Genomic DNA, 15,051 nt, shown 5'->3' on the forward strand with positions numbered 1-15,051 from the left:
TGTCCAGAATGTATAAAGAATTCTTATAAATCAACAGTAAAGGCAAAAATGGCCAATTAAAAAAGGGGCAAAGGTTTTGAAGAGATATTTCTCTAAAGGAGATCTACAAATAGCTAATAACACATGAAAAGATGCTCAACATCCTTAGTCATTAGGGAAACACAAACTCAAACCACACCAAGATACAACTTCATACCCACTAGGAGGCCATAATAAAAAAGATGGACAATAACAAATGTAAGCGAGAATGTAGAGAAATTAGAACACTCATACATCACTTATGGCAATGTGAAATGTTATAGCCACTTTGGAAAATAGTTGGACACTTCTTCAGAAAGTTAAAATAGACTTAGCATATGACTCATCAGTTCTACTCGCAGGTACACACCCAAGAGAAATGAAAGCATGAGTCCACAAAAAAACCTACGCATGAATGTTCACAGCAGCATTATTAGGATAGCCAAAATGTGGAAACAATCCAAGTGTCCATCAACAGTCCAACGGCAATATCTGACATAGCCACATTCCAATATAGTGGGGTATCATGTGGCTACAACATGGACGAACCTTGCAAATACCATGCTGGGTGAAGTAGGTTAGATACAAAAGGGTACATGTTGTATGACTGCATTCCTATTAAATGTCCAGAACAGACAAATCCACAGGGACCGAAAGCAGACTGGGGGTAGGGGGAATGGGGAGTGATTGCTGAAGGGTGTGGGGTTTCTTTATGGGGTGCCTTCCTCTGAGTCCTGCCTAAAGAGGGACCACATTCCAGGGGTCATGTGTGTGATCCCGCTCCCCCTCCCGCACAATGCTAGGCCAGGGGGTGTGGTTTACCTTCAGTAGTTGGGAAGACTCAGGCCTGCAAGATAAACAAGATGGCTCTACAATTCAGGGCCCAAACATTCTGGTTTTCCACAATCAATTTTTTTTTTTTTTTTTTTTTTTTGTCTTTTTGTCTTTGTTGTTGTTGTTGTTGCTATCTCTTGGGCCGCTTCCGCGGCATATGGAGGTTCCCAGGCTAGGGGTTGAATCGGAGCTGTAGCCACCGGCCTACGCCAGAGCCACAGCAACATGGGATCCGAGCCGCGTCTGCAACCTACACCACAGCTCACGGCAACGCCGGATCCTTAACCCACTGAGCAAGGGCAGGGACCAAACCCGCAACCTCATGGTTCCTAGTAGGATTCGTTAACCACTGCGCCACGACGGGAACTCCCACAATCAATTTTTGATAGATCTCTGCTCTGATCTCACAGGGGGCCATACCAGCGGTAGAATGGGCAGTGGGCCAAGTTTTGAGATATCTGGGTCCAAGAATGGCTCTGCCACTGACTAGCTGCTTGCAGCCACTGACTCGCTGCAGTCATTTGGATTCTCCGAGCCTCAGTGTCCTCATGTGTAAACACCAGTTACACCTGCCCCACAGGTGAGAGGTCCAGCATTTAACAAAAATGGCGGAAGTGAAAGGGATTTACTTTTGTGCCAAACCCAGTGCTCAGAGCTGGCAAACAAAGCATTTCTGCCCTTATGGGGGCTCAACACAGAGCTGTGTAACTCCTAAAGACCTCATACACAGCAGGCAAGTTCATTACAAAGGGCCAAAATAGGGTAATGGATCGTAAAGGCTCAATCTTTTTTTTTTTTTGGTCTTTTTTCCTTTTTTCTAGGGCTGCTTCCCGCGGCATATGGAGCTTACCAGGCTAGGGGTCTGATCAGAGCTGCAGCCACCGGCCTACGCCAGAGCCACAGCAATGTGGGATCCAAGCCGCGTCTGCAACCTACACCAGAGCTCACGGCAACGCCAGATCCTTAACCCACTGAGCAAGGTCAGGGATTGAACCTGCAACCTCATGCTTCCTAGTCAGATTCATTAACCACTGCGCCATGATGGGAACTTCCAAGGCTCAATCTTCTTAATAACAGTATTATAGATTGAATGTGTGGGTCTGACAAAAATTTGTATGTTGAAGCCCTAACCCTCAGTGTGTCTATTTGGAGTAAGGAAGTGATTAAGTTTAAATGAGATCATAAGGGTGGGACCTTGATCTGATAGGATTAGCATCCTTATCAGAGACCTTAGAGAGTTGCCCTCTTCCTCCCTCTCTGCAGGCACAGGCAGGCCTGTCCCTAGGGAAGGCCACATGGAGTCTTAGTGAGAAGGTGGTCATATGCAAGCCAGGAAGAGAGCTCCCCATAGGAACTACATGGGCCAGAACCTGGTTGTGGGCTTCCTGCCTCTAGCACTGTGAGAAAATAAACTCCTGTTGTTTAACTTATCCAGTCTATGTTTAGCTAAGGCAGTACGAGCCAACTAATACAAAGCTTACATGTGCTAGTGTGTTAGGCACTATTCAAGCCCTTTACATTGTCCCAAGCACAAGGTAGGTACCATTATTATCCCCATTTTACAGATTAAAAAAAAAAAAAGCAGTACAGAGCAGATCGGTAACTTGACAGAAAGCAGCAGGGGCTCTGCAAGGAGGCAGGCTGGTTGCAGAGTGTGTGAGCCTAAGCACTGCTCAGCACTGGAATAGGGAGACAAGTCTGAGAGCTCCTCATGTGCATGGCCTGTGAGGACCTTGCCCGCTGACAGCCTGGCACCTACCAGGTGCCCCATACACATTGGAGAGAATGTCCAGGCCCAGGACAACGATGGTCAGGGAGTTTCAGGGCCACCAGACCTTCTGGCCTCCACACAGAAACCACAGTCTCCATCCTCTCAACCCCAAATCCTGGAGGTGGTGTAGAAACCCCAACTCAGGACCTGTGGGTGCTAACAGGGAGTCCAGGTCACTGGGCTGCACTTCTCAAGGTCATTCTGGCTGGTTCTCTGGGTGATTCTCTGCTGCAACCACGGGAAGCCATCTCCCCACACTTCTGAGGATGCTGTGTCCCCTGGACCTTGGGATGGACATAGTCAGCTGGCCAAGAGATGCAGGGTTCTCAAAGGACCACATGGCCAGCTATGAGCAAAGCTGGATCTGAAATTCAGGATTCATACCATCAACAGGTTCTTCTCAGGGTAAGGCTTGGGGAAGAGGAAAGAATCTGGCTGGATGTCTAAGACCTTGACTCTGCCAAATCTGCAGGCCTCAAGGTGCAGAGGCGTCCACAGGGATGCTGGAATCCAATGGTAATGGAAGCCCTGCATCTTGCCCTTATGGTCTGGCAGGTACAGACACTGATGGAGTACTCATGAGACAAGGCCCTGAAGTGCTCCAAGGGCTGAGGGCATCAGGACAAAAGGCACAGCCTGGTCTGTGGGGCAGGAGATGTTTCCCAGAGATGTTGACAGTAGAGCCCAGGTCTGTGGGGAGGACAGGGATGGAGAATGCCTCCTGCAGAGGTCATGGCTCACATGAAAGCCCTGGGGCCACAAGGCTGCAGCACTGAAATAGTCAGAAGCAGACACAGAGGCAGGAGCAGAGACACACGGCTGGCAAGACTCTATCCTGAGGGCCACAGGGGCCACTGAGGGCCTCTCAGGAGGGGTAGACGTGCACCTGTAATAGCGCCCGTGGGCTGTTATGGGGGCCAGGAAAGGTGACTGTACGGGGCTTGCCTACTCAGCAGCCGCACCTCCCACTGCTCGGCACTCTCGATGCCCTGGTCCCTGTGCTCTGGATTAGGGGCACAGCTCAGTGAATGAAATGTGTGCAAGATGTCTGTGATGATGCCCAAAGGCGTCCCTGGCCTCATGCCCTCATATGCTATGCCATGTCATTCTCATCAAGGGACTAGCTCCCCAAATCCACCTTCCCCTCCCCACCACCCAGAGAGTCTTCCAGAGTGACCAGACAGAAACTGACAGCTTCACATGGCTGTTCGTGTTCATCTCCCACTGCAGCCCTGCACATGGCACGGTTACCCTTGACATAGATGCAGTGATGCTAACACTTGATGGTGTTTTTCTGCTTGATTTAGTGGCTTTACCCTATGGCTTGATGGCCTACATGTGCCAGTCTGCATCGGAACTCTGGCCAGGCTGGGACAGTGCCCACATCGACAGCCCAGGGCCCCAACCCTGAGCTGCGTGCCCATGGAAGGCTCACCCCTGCACAGTGAGAATCTGCTGGAAACCACATCAACTCCCTACCTGAGAGAAATCAGTCTTTAACGTGCCCTGCCCTTCAAACCCTGGGGATACCAGGGAAGAACCCTGTTCTTGGCAATCGCCTAAGCTTAACAACTGAGTTAGGCCAGGATAACTTAAAGAACTTTTCAGAAGTTATACACTAAATGGGGGGTGGGGTGGAGGAGAGGCTATCTGCTTCCTCTGCAGGACCCTGTAGAACAAGGGACTTGCCTGAGTTCACACAGTAAGCTGGGGACAGCACTCTGAAGAATCAGTGTCCTTCTGCCATGAGCTGAGGCCTGGCACGCCTCCAGTTGAAGATGGACCCTCATCTGACAAGGACCCAGCCCCTCCCTGAGTTCCTGGGGGCTCCAGATGGCCTGGGCTCTTGCCCCACCAGGGGCCAGGGAGTCACGTGAGGGAAGACTCTCCTCCCCATCTGGCTGGATAGCTGATAAGGGCTGGAGGGCTGTGTCTCCCTAGCTCCTCAACTCTTCCCTTGAGGAAAAAGCTTCCTCACAAGGGGCTAGACCTGATTCTCCTCTCCCCTACCAGCATTGAAATATCTATGACTTGGAGCCCAAAGATGTTCTTGGGGCTTGATTCCTGGCAGGCTCCCGATGGTGACATTTAGAGCGGTCTTTCCACCTGCTCATCCCTGTGGCTGGCAAGCCCCCAGGAGCCAGCAAAGGGAGCAGAATCAGCCTTGAAGTAGAGGATGAGGCCTTTATTGCTGCTAGCACCTGGGCCTCAGCTGCCAGTCAGCTGGCAACCACAGCCTGGCATTACAGCTGGGTGGGGCTGGCTCTTTCCTGGTTTCCCAGCACTCATCTTCCCTGCACACACTCAGGGCCTGGTTCCAGAATGGGGCTCCCAGTGATTTCCCAGGTGGGCAAGCTGAGGTGGAGGTCATGGGCCTGTATCATCATTAGACTGGTTAGAAGTCTTGGGTCAGACTGCCTAGGTTTGCAGCGGGTCCTGGTGGTGTGACCTTGGGCTTGTTACTGCCTCTCTTGGAACTTCAGTTTTGTCATCTGTAGAATGATGACAATAATGGAATCTGTGTCAATCAGGGTTCTATCAAGAAAAAGGGTGCCCTGAAACCCTCCTATACTGTTGGTGGGAATGTAAACTGGTATAACCCCTATGGAAAATAGTATGGAAGTTCCTCAGAAAACTCAATACAGAACTACCACATAATCCAACAGTCACACTCTTAGGAATATATTTGGACAAAACTATAATTCAAAAAGATACACGCTCCCCTATGTTCATAGCAGCACTATTCATAATAGCCAAGACATGGAAACAATCTAAATGCCTATCAACAGATGAATGGATTAAGAAGATGTGGTACATATACATAATGGAATAGTATTCAGCCATAAAAAAGAACAAGATAATTCCATTTCAGCAACATGGATAGAACCAGAGACACTCATACTAAATGAAGTAAGTCAGAAGGAGAAAGGCAAATACCATATGATATCACTTATATCTGGAATCTAATATGTAGCATAAATGAACCTATCTACAGAAAAGTAACAAACTCATGGATGTGGAGAACAGACCTGTGATTGCCAAGAGGGAGGGGAAAGGACTGGGAGTCTGGGGTTAGTAGATGCAAACTACTGTATCTGGAATGGATATGCAATGAAATTCTGCCCAAGGAACTGTATCTTATCACTTGTGATGGAACATGATAGAGGATAATGTGAAAAGAAGAATGTATATATATAACTGGGTTACTTTGCTGTACAGCAGAAATTGATGGAACATTCTAAATCAACTACAATAAAAAGTAAATTTTTAAATAGAGGTAGAAATAAAACAGAAATAAAAAAACAGATGTGGCACATACATACAATGGAATACTATTCGGCCATAAAAAGGACAAAATAATGCCATCTCCAGCAACATGATGAACCTAGAGATTCACATACTAAGTGAAGTAGTAAGTCAGGAAGAGAAAGACAAATATCATAGGATATCGCATATGGGATCTAAAAATGACACAAATGGAAGTTCCCGTCATGGCTCAGCGGTTAATTAATCCGACTAGGAACCATGAGGTTGTGGGTTCGGTCCCTGGCCTTGCTCAGTGGGTTAAGAATCCGGCGTTGCCGTGAGCTGTAGTTGCAGATGTGGCTTGGATCCTGCGTTGCTGTGGCTCTGGCGTAGGCCGGCGGCTACAGCTCTGAATAGACCCCTAGCCTGGGAACCTCCATATGCCACGGGATCGGCCCTAGAAAAGGCAAAAAGACCAAAAAAAAGGACCAAAAAAAAAAAAAAAAAAAAAAAAAAGGACACAATGAACCTGTCTACAAAACAGAAACAGACAACAGACTTATAGTTGCCAAAGGGGAAGGGGGAGGAGGAGGGACAGACTGGGAGTTCAGGGTTAGTAGATAGAAACTATTGCATTTACTATGGATAGGAAGTAAGTTCCTACTGCATAGCACATGGAGCTACATCCAGTCTCCTGGGATAGACCATGATGGAAAATAATATAAGAAAGGGAATGTGGAGCTCCTGTTGTGGTACAGTGGAAATGATTCTGACTAGGAACCATGAGGTTGCAGGTTCGATCCCTCGCCTTGCTCAGGGGGTTAAGGATCTGGTGTTGCCGTGAGCTGTGGTGTAGGCCAGCGGCTAAAACTTCGATTAGACCCCTAGCCTGGGAAACTCCATTTGCCATGGGTGTGGCCCAAAAAAGAAAAAAAAAGGGAATGTGTGTGTGTGTGAATCATCTTGCTATACAGCAGAAATTGGCATGACAGTGTAAATCAACTATACTTTAATAAAGAAAACAACATAATGAGATAACACCTCAAAAGAAAGAAAGAAAGAAAAGAAATAGGGGCCTCTGAAAGGGAAAAGAGAAGAGAGCAAATTAGCTAACATGTGGACAGTGCTCAGGACAGCAATGGGGCATGGGGGAATATCAGATCACACATAAGCACCCAGGACTGCACTCTTGGAGGCAAACAAGGGAGGGTGAAAGTCTCGGAGGGCTAACCCTGAACCAAATTCATATGCCACCAAAAAGAGAGAGTGGGGGGGGGAGAAAGAGCTTACTGGCCCAATGGTACTTCACCCTTAATCACAGGCTCCACCTATAGGAGCAAGAGAAGCAGAAGGCAGTGGCCCTGCCCTTTGACTATTCAGGGACATCAGATGCTAAGGGTGGGTTGGGGGTGGGAGGGTATGGGCCTAGGACTCTGGAGCAGGAAAGACACACCTTGAACAGTTACTGGAGAATGGGAGTGTGGTTCTCACTTCCTGTGGGGACAGGAGAGAGGAAAACAAGTGGAAAAATCCTCAGTCTAGAAACAGGAGACCTGGGTCTCATACCATCTCTACTGGACCTGAGGTATGACCTTGTGCAAGCCTCTTCTCGCTCGTCCTTCAATATCCTCTTTGGTAAAAGGAAGGACCTGGGCGAGAGCAGCAGGTCCCAGAGGATGGTTATGCAACTTAATAGGATCACTAGAAAAGCAAAGTGTGGGAACCACCATGGAAAACAGTATGGAGGTACCTCAGAAAACTAAATATAGAACTACCACATGATCCAGCAATCCCACTCGCAGGCATATATCAGGACAAAACTTTCCTTGAAAAAGACACAAGCACCCCTATGTTCACTGCAACACTATTCACAATAGCCAAGACATGGAAACAACCTAAATGTCCATCGACAGATGAATGGGTTCAGAAGATGTGGTATACAGACACAATGGAATACTACTCAGCCATAAAAAAGAACAAAATAATGCCATTTACAGTAACATGGATGGAACTAGAGACTCTCCTACCATGTGAAGTAAGTCAGAAAGAGAAAGACAAGGCATTCCCACTGCGCAGCGGAAACAAATCTGACTAGGAATCATGAGGTTGCAGGTTTGATCCCTGGCCTTGCTCAGTGGGTTAAGGATCCAGAGTTGCCGTGAGCTGTGGTGTAGGTTGCAGATTCCGCTTGGATCCAGCATTGCTGCGCCTCTGGTGTAGGCTAGCGGCTATAGCTCTGATTCGACCCCTAGCCTGGGAACCTCCATGTGCCGCAGGTATGGCCCTAAAGACAAAAAGACCAAAAAAAAAAAAAAAAAAAAGACAGACAAATACCATATAATATTATTTATATCAGGAATCTAATATACAGCACAAATGAACCTTTTCACAGAAAAGAAACTCATGGACTTGGAGAACAGACTTTGTGGTTGCCAAGGGGGAGGGGAAGAGGTGCACTGGGAGTCGGGTTAACAGAAGTAAACTATGGAGTTTGGAATGGATAAGCAATGAAATCCTGCTGTATAGCACAGGGAACTATACCTAGTCACTTATGATGGAACACGATGGAGGAAAAGAATGTATATATATGTGTGTGTGACTGGGTCACTTGACAGAAATTGACAGAACACTGTACACCAACTAAAATGGAAAAAAATAAAAACCATTAAAAAAAAAAAAGAAAAATGTGGAAAACTCTGGATGAGACACACATCAACAGGCTTCCCTTCTGTAGGACTCTGAGTGCCTTGGATACTGTAATGCACACTGTGGGTCCCCAAGAGGAGACAGAGTCCACGTTACCAAACTTAACAAGAAAAGAGAGTGTTGTTCCCACCTAGAAGGACTAATGTCTGAGGAATCTGGAGTTAGAAGAATGTTAAAGATTCTTCCAGCACAAAACGGTATGTTCACAGCAAAGTGCTCATTAAAAGGCTGTGATTAAACTCCACAGGGCTGCTATAGACTATGAGGGACGTGGATGCACCAGGAAGGGGCTTCCAGGGACAAGGATGGCTGTGCAGGTCCAGCAGGAAGTGCTGGGCAAAGCGGGGACACCTGAGTGGCTGGTGGAATGGGGTCTGAGATGCTGATGCTGTGAGCCAGGGAGGACGCACTGGGCCTAGGCTGAGAAGTGGACCTGAAGCACACTGACACGACACAACATGTTCCAGTGGGGGGACTGCAATTCGCCTGCCCACCACGCCATCTCTGTGGAGCACTGCTGGCCACAGGCTCTTCCCCCAACATACACATCCCGGGTCCAGGCCATGAGCATCTACACTTCTGGATCTGACACTCGAGGCCTTCCACAAGCCAATCTCCCTCCCTTCCTCCTGTGCTGCTGGCTAGAATGGGTAACTGGGGCAGGATCTCCAGCCTGGAATGGAAGCAGATATCCTGAGCATGACAGAGCAACAGGACTGGTCAGTGTCACATCTGGGTTGCTCAGGCAGAAGAGAAACACATATTTTAGTTATGCCACTGTTATGGAGGGGTCTTTGTCACAGCAGGGAAGCCTGTGTCCTGACTGACCTACACTGATACTATTACCAAGTATTATTAGGAAACTGAGGTTCAGGGAACTGGAGGAACCTGCCCGAGGTCACAAAGCTAAAGGGTAGAATCCAGTTTCAACCCTGTACCTGCCTGACTCCTGAGTGGGTGCTCTTGGCCCCACCACACACACAGCTTCCCTTCGAGGATATGCACTGTGGTTCCACACAAGAAGATACAAGAGGCCGAGACCTTATCGCCAGGCTTCGTGCTACAGAGGAGAACTCCTGGATGTGGTCCCGGGCAGGGTGGTGTCTAGGAATCAAGGCACTTCACCACTCAGGTAGGTGCACATTGCAGACCCTGAGAACAGCTGTGGAGCCTCTGGTAGCACCCTGGCCTGTGAAGCTGGGCACAGAGAGACATCCTGGTCCGGGAGAGCTACTGCCTTCTCCTTGGCCAGTTGTCATCAGGGAAACCAGCTGGTCTCGGCACCATGCAGGGAAGTGCAGTGGGAAGGAGAAGGGAATGAAGACAGAGAGCTGGGCAAGAAGGGGGAGGGCGCCCACGGAGCTGGAAAAGCGGGACCTAATTTGGCAGTGAGCTATTTCAGGGCTGTGCCCTGGGGACTTTGGACCAGAGGTACTGGGGGAGGGGGAGTCTGGTTGTGCAAATGCTCCTCATCTATGGCCCCTCCAGAGCTAGCTGTCAGCTGTTCCTGGACTCTCTCGGGAGAGAGGAAGGAGAGAAGTTGCCTGCCAGCACTTGTGCTGAGCATCACGGGCTTGCTGTTTGAGTCAGAAGGGTCTGTACATGCAGAGGCAGTAACACGTTCATGCTGTGTCTGGGGGAGCATGCTGTGTTGCTGGGACTCCCTGTCTGTGGTATTTGTTGTCACAAGTATAGAGTCCTCCCTATTGTACAGATGAGGCAACTGAGGCCAGGGGTGGGGGTTGAGGGAGTAGAGGTCAGAATACCCAGAAGGGGCTGCGGTCAAGGGCTGGAGGAGAGGCTGTGGTTCTCTATATGAGGGAGCCTTGAAGAGGTTCTCTCTGAGGACTTCCAGGGCAGAGAGGCCAGGGGCTGCCATTGTGCTGGAGTCCTGTCTGCACCCAATAAGTGGGGACCTCTATCCGCCCTCGGAGGACAGACTACCTTTCCACCCTGAAAGCCTGCAGTAGTCTCTCGGCTCTTCTCTGGTTGCTCTTCTTTCCATTCTCTACACGACAGCCACAGCGGGCCTCTTCAGAGGCCAGCCATGTCCTGACCTTGCTTAACACCTTCCACAACTTCCTGTTGACCTAGGAGCAAAGCCAAAATTCCTTTCATGGCCTTGAGGCTCTCCTTACCTGGCGGGCCCCTGCCTCCCTCTTCAGCCTCATCTCTTGCCACTCTCCCCACTGGATCTTTGGGCTCACCCTAGCCTTCTTTGAGACCCTGACACTCAAGTGGGAGTCTCTACTTCAGAGACTTTGCACATGCTGTTCCACCCACCTGCAACATTCCACCCCCCTTTCTCCTGCTCTTGTTGCCTCACGCATGCCATTCCTTCTGCTCTTTGTCATCCTCAGCACAGGCCAGGCCAGGCCTGCTGTTGGGACACTCACAGCCTCTGCAGTTACTGAGATGTCCCTCCCCAGACTGGGCTCTGTGAAGGCACCAGTCCTTGTTTCTGTCCCCCCACCCCCCACCCCCCCGCCACATGCTCAGTGCCTGCCAAACCCCTAAGTACACAGAAAGCCACAACACATGATCAAATGATCAAGTGAGTGAACAAATGAAAAAGAGAGAGATGCTGTAGGTGCGCAGGAGAAGGAAAAGACACTTTCAGCCGCAGGGACTGGGGGGGGGGGGGTTATGGCGGGAATGATATTCACGGAGCTAGGGGCAGCCCCAATAAAAAAGAAGGCAGCTGTCATTTAAGGAGCACTCGCTCTGCAATAGGCACCCCACTGATGCTGGGATACCCCACGGGGTTACCCTTCCTACTCTTATGTTTCCCAGGGGACCTCTACCCAGTGCTGTCCACCTCTCTCTCTGATCCTGCTTCCTCTCTCCTTAGGCACCATCTCTTTTGGCTTCTGTCTCAGGCCCTACTGGGCTCTGATTAGGGAGCAGCCTCCTCAGCACCACTCCTGCGAAGCCAGCAAGAATGAGGGCTGGGCACACACCTGCCTCCTGGCCTGGAACCAGAGCCCATAGGTAACTCTGGGGAGGGGCTGAGGCCACCTCTTTGACTTGTGGCAGTTCAGAGGTCTCAGCACTAACTCTTCACCCCAGTTTGAAACAACTGTCACAGCCAGGCTTCTAGTCCTGGCTCTCCCTTCACCAAAAAGGCAGTGAAGTGTGGGGGTGCACTTACAAGGTGCCAGGCCCCATGCTTAGCCCTCAATACATAGTCATCTTTTAATCATAATAACCCTGTGAGTAGGTCATATTATTGTCATCTTCAGTTTTCAGAGGAGGAATCCGAGGTTGCATGAACCAAGTAACCAGCCTGAAGTCCAATGCTGGTGACAGGCAGGGCCAGCATTCAAGGTTGTGTCTCTGGACTTCAAAGTCTCACTCTAAGCCCTGCTGAGCTGCCTCCCTGGGGCACAGCCCTCAGCAGCTACACCTGCCCAGCTCTAAAACGAGGTCTTGACTGGTGTATTGCTAAGGTCTCTGCTGGTTCAGGTAGGCTGGGAAAGCCCCCAAGTCTTCCCAGGAGACACCCTGAAACCTATCCGCCCCCTTCCCTGCACCATCAGCCTCTGCCACAGCCCCAGTGCAAAGGTGAGACAGGAAGGGTAAATGGTGGGCTGGGGGCTGTGTACACGTGCCCCACACCTGGGATCCTGGCTGGCCCACTTAGGGAAAGGCTGCCAAGGGAACAGCAGCTCTAGCTCCAGCCAAACTTGGGTATCTCCTAATTCTGCTGTGCTAACTTCAGCCTGGCAGGCCATCCATGGACACAGTATGAGTCAGGCACGGTTGGCTGTGCTAAAGTCAATGAGAGATTCAGGATGGTTATGATGGTCTCCTCGGTTTCTTCTGCTTCCACCTTCATGAACTCCTGCTTTTTGCTCTGGGGAATTCATTCTGGTCCCAAGAACCCCTCAGGAAATCAGAGTACGGCATTCCCCTTGGTCACAGTGACTGGTCCAGAGATGGGCATGAGATCTAATTGGGACAAGGAGAAAAAGGGACTCCCAGGACCTAAGTGGCTGCTCAGCAAAGGGACTGCAGGGAGGCACCTTGCACTCTGTACATCCCAGGATACTCTCAGATGAGGCAGGGTGGAAGGATGTGGTGACTTAACTGCTACAGCCATTTTCTTGCAAGGCAAGGAGAGATTCTGTGGAGTGTAAGGTGAAGACTGCAAAGGGGGACAGAGTGGAGAGAGAGGAGCCAGGACTGTATCAGAGCTGCTGAGTCAAGCCTCACCTGCAGCAGGACCTCAGGATGTCTTCATCCTTGGGTGAGGTCATTTTTTTTTTTCCCCACAAGCCAGTTTGATTTTATTTTTTATGTTTTGTGACCAAGGGTGTCCTAACTGATCCAGAGAGGGTCTTCAGCAGTGATGCAAGACCACTGTAGGTTGTGGCCACCAAATAAATAAGAAGGGGGGCGAGAGCTGATTCCAGCAGAAGATGGATGTGGGTGTGGTTGTGGGAAGGGCAGATGGGCTCTGGTTTTCCTAGGGGAGCCATCCCCAACCCCGGTGTGTGTGGTACTATACCACTCACCCCACAAGCACACAGAGCAGGGCCTCCAAGCTGGGGAGGGACACAGAAAGCACATCTTGGCCACCCCCACCGGGTCTGTGACTCATAGTCTCACCTACATGCCTCGGCACACCTGATCACTCTCCCATCCCTGATACCTTGATGACCCCAAGTCCACCTCTTGGTCCCCAGGCTCCTTGGCAGTACACTGGGTCCCCAGGAAAGGATGAGATGTAAGAGATGTCCTCAGGGAGAGACCTCAAGGTCAAAGGCAACAGTGCTCACCACAAAGCTTTAGTCTTTGTCCCCTTACAGGCCCGCATGACCAGCACTGCACTGTGAATGAATTATTTTTACAAATCCCGTAACTACGTTTTGGGTAGCACAGTTTTATTGCACTGCATTTGTGGTGGGTCCAAAGTATTAATCTGTTAAGTATACACATTTAAAATATGCCACAATTTTGTGATCTTATTTTAGGAATTCTTCATTTTTCAATATACCAGGAGCCTCAAAAAGGCGGGGGGCATTGGCTAGACAGGCTTCTCTTAGCTGTTTTCTACATCTTCTAAGGCTAGGAGATCTCCTTGGCAGCTCATCTGCCACTTTAAAGAAATCTTTCAGCCCAAAGGATATATACACAATCTTCCCTCACCAAAGAGGAAGCTCTGGTTTCCCCTGTGGGGCGGCCGGGGGAGAGAGATTGGGCAGGGAGAATGAGGGCTATAATGCTGGGGCCCTCCACATACCTAAGGGAAAAGGCCACTAGTGGGGACCGCCCTCATCCTGATGCTTGGGACTATTTACTTGCATAGTTGTAACATTTTTCCATTAGAGTCAGGTAATTCAGGGCTTACAGGGAAAGTAAGGGGAGTGTAGTACAGGGGATAGAGAGAGGGAGGGAAGGGAGCGGGAGGGAGGAAGGGGATACAAGTGTATCATGGCCTGTGGTTTTCATCACTTACTGTTGGTTGGAGTTTCTGGGTTTCCTTTTCCGTCTTTTAAAAATTTCACATCCCTTTCTACAGGCAGTGAATGTGTGGAGACTGGCAGAGGCCCAGGCTTGGACACCCACTCCACATGGCACACCACAGAAGGGAAGCCCAGAGGGCCCAGATAGAGGCCAGGAGCTGGCCGGGCCCTGGCAGTGACCAAGGAGCCCAGAAAAGCTGGGGCGCCGGGGTATGCAGGTAGTGGTTTGCCTGTGCTTTCCTCAGGGAGCCCTGCTTCAGGTTCACCTGCACAGACTTTCTTTCCAGAGACTCTGCCACAGCTTTTTTGCTGCTAGGGACTTACCTGCCACCAATTGTTTTCTTGTCTCTGGTGCCCTTCAGGGCAACATGCTAGCTTCTGAGACACAGACTGAAAGTTTGTGTTCCCTTGAAATTCATATGTAGAAACCTAATCCCCAATGTCATGACATCAGGAGGAGGAGCCTTGGGGTGCTGATTTATAAGAGCTTTATAAGAGAACCCAGAGATCAATCTTATCCTTTCCATCATGTGAGGACACAGCAAGATGGCTGTCCATGAACAAGGAAGTGGCCCTCACCAGACATCTGATAAGCTGGCACCTTGAACTTGGACTTCCTAGCCTCCAGCATGGTGAGAAATAAATTTCTGTTGTTTAAGCCACCCAGTCTTTGGTATTTTTGTTATATCAGCCAGAAAAGACTAAGACAGTGGGGAAACAAAAGCAAAAACTGCAAAAGAAACTAGGACCCACCTCTGCCTCAGCCTGGAAGAGCATCCATCTGCCAGAGTACCCACCAGTACTTCTGGCTTCTGGTCTGGACTGCCCACTGACACAGCACATCTGCATTCATAGTCTCACTAATTCCCATGACAGTCCTCAGGGAGTGGGCAGGTGAGGACTGGTGCTATTCCTTCTTGCCTCTGTGTCCTAACAGAGTGGCCAAAAAAAGCCACAGTTTTGCTTCCCTCAGTTCCCGTGCTGCTAGGCCAATGTGGAATAAGCTGC

At 49.7% G+C, this 15,051-nt stretch overlaps 1 protein-coding gene across 5 annotated transcripts in view; it reads right to left on the bottom strand.

Annotated features, from left to right (window-relative positions):
- GNAO1 (G protein subunit alpha o1) overlaps window positions 1-15,051 on the bottom strand; it is a 175,834-nt gene that overhangs the window by 71,124 nt on the left and 89,659 nt on the right. The gene's annotated exons all lie outside the window — the stretch shown is intronic.

The sequence above is a fragment of the Sus scrofa genome, chromosome 6 (assembly GCF_054392235.1).
Source record: "Sus scrofa isolate SSC_HxYL_T2T_F1_AM1 chromosome 6, Sscrofa_HxYL_maternal_Yorkshire_Landrace_v2.0, whole genome shotgun sequence".
Lineage (NCBI taxonomy): Eukaryota > Metazoa > Chordata > Mammalia > Artiodactyla > Suidae > Sus > Sus scrofa.